We start from the raw sequence: 2,357 nt of genomic DNA, 5'->3' as shown, positions 1-2,357 counted from the left end.
CCTACCCAGAGGGGTTGGAAATATCTCAGCACTTAGCTGAAGGAAATGCCACACAGGAAGAAAATCTGCCTTTTGAAGATGAACTAGAAGAAGAAGATTACTATCCAAGCTTGCCCTTTGCTGCAATTTTTTCTTGTTTGAAGGTATTGTTTGTTCAAGCATGATTATGATGATAATTTTTTTGTGCAAATTACATCTTTGTCCTGAAAATGAAAAAGAAGAGATTCGCATGTTATGGTTTATGGTCGTTCATCTATACCATACAGTGTCGAACTGAAGGTGTTCTATGTGTTCGGTTGGTAGTTTTCTTCATCTAAGTATTTGTTACTTCACTAGTGACCAACTATTCCCCCTTTCAGTTTTTGCTTCTTATTTCTGGGGTGCTTATATAGAGTTATTTCACTATACCACATTTTCTATGACAACTCTTACTGTATGGAATTAGGGTTATGACTTGCATAATATGTGGGACACCTCTCGCTCTCTCTCTCTCTCTCTCTCTCTCAAACACACACACACACACATTATTGGTGGAATATAACAGTTGAGACAAGACCTGCATCAACCAGCAGTTATCCACTAGAGATCATGCTTACTTATACTACGACAAAACCTAGGCAGGATAAAAAAAGTTACTACATCGGACTATAATATAGCTTTATCCTTGCTAGATCAAGGTGATCTGTCATGCCCGGCATCTCATCTGTTTCGAGCTCTTGGCTTGGGCCCATAAATTGTGGAATACTCTCTCTCTCTCTCTCTCTCTCTCATATTACCATTAGGGGAGAAAATCATAATTAACTTGTGTGTTAATTTGTATGCCAGCTGTTCAGTTTTGCAGACCAAGGCAAGTTTGACTTGCAAAAGGTTTTGGTTTGTTGATCAGGCCAAAGGTTTGAAGGTCACCTGCTTATTATACTACTGCTCAGAAGGGGACAACATACCAGATGCTTTCCATTTGGCCGAGGCGGCGAGCAAACTTCTGGGGATAAGTCCCAGTAAGTTCCATGGTATGTTTCCCCACACCCATTATTTAAGGCCTTTGTGTGAGTCACAATCTGATCGAGGTGAAGATCTAATCATAGCCTCATAGCCATATGGCTACATTCACATATTTTAAAATCCTCATTTTGAGCTTTCTTGTTGTAATCGTTGTAGTGCTCTTTTTGTAACTGTCAATTATAAGAAGTTGGGGCATATATTTTGCATCTTACTGATGTTAAGACCAGCACATGGTTTAAAGCAACTTGAAGCTTGGGGATGTCATCTGCATGGGGCAAAACCCTCTGCCACCTCCACCTACACCATTCACTGGCCAACACAGTGTAGCCTGATAACTGAAATTGCAAGATCTTTGGAAGTTTAAGCTGTTTAACGCATAATCTTCTTTATCCAAATATGCCATGGATTCTTTTCCACATCAAATTTTTTTATCTCTAGGCAGAACACCTTTCCTATTGATTCATTTTCTCTTTATGATTTTCACTCCTTATGAAGTTTTGTTTGTTTCATGAGGAGATATTTTCTGGCTGATTCTTGTTTCCGATGGGTAAGTGTTCAACAGGTTAATTCTGAAAATTTGTTTTGATGGCTTGGAAATCTTTGAAATATTTTCCAATACTACATTTGTTAGTTGAGAATAATTTTACAGGAAAAAACAAAAAAAGAGATGCATATTCATTCTTGTATCTTTTCATAGTTTTCTTTCAGTGCATACATGCAGTGATTTCTATGTCATTTTGAATTGTTATAGGATGCTGATATGTGCTTGAAATTTTTATCATTAAAGCATTATACTCAAATTTGTTTTTGGCATAATAGTAGTTTTATAGTGTTGTTTCAGAATTCTCTGGAATTCATTTCATTAAATTTGGCTTCCTTATTTTCATTCTACTCCAGATTTTATGCCTAGATTAGTGTACATTCTGAATTTTATTACCACTGTTGCTTCATTATTGAAAGTTGCATATGAATATTCCTAAGATATTTAACATTTTCCATTGGGAAATTTGTAAATTCTCTGGAATTCATTTCATTACATTTGGCTTCCTTATGTTCATTGTACTCCACATTTTTCTGATAAGATGACAATAGGCTTTGGTAGTCAAGCAATCATAATAATTTGTGATCTTTGTGTCATTGGTTTTGTTTAGGCAATGAAGGTGGTAAATATATGGCTCATTCCATATTCGTGGAAGACTGTGTATGGACCACCCCAGATATATGCATGTTTTAGGCTGTATTGAGCTGATGACCTGAGATTGGATCTGCAAGAATGAGGTGCTTCCTAAATCTTCATTCTTCTTCTTCTTACCTTAAGGTGGTTTTGAGTTATGTGCAAGTGTAAACAGTAACTT

General features: G+C 36.5%; 1 long non-coding RNA gene across 1 annotated transcript; it reads left to right on the top strand.

Moving 5' to 3' along the window:
• Positions 1-38: 38 nt before the first annotated feature.
• Positions 39-2,336, top strand: LOC132167574 (uncharacterized). The gene is made up of 3 exons (XR_009438692.1): positions 39-143; positions 826-1,010; positions 2,154-2,336. It is a non-coding gene; the product is annotated as an uncharacterized LOC132167574 (long non-coding RNA).
• Positions 2,337-2,357: the final 21 nt, after the last annotated feature.

The sequence above is a fragment of the Corylus avellana genome, chromosome ca1 (assembly GCF_901000735.1).
Source record: "Corylus avellana chromosome ca1, CavTom2PMs-1.0".
NCBI lineage: Eukaryota > Viridiplantae > Streptophyta > Magnoliopsida > Fagales > Betulaceae > Corylus > Corylus avellana.
Note: the sequence above shows the minus strand (reverse complement) of the source record. Positions and strands in the feature narration are given on the sequence as shown.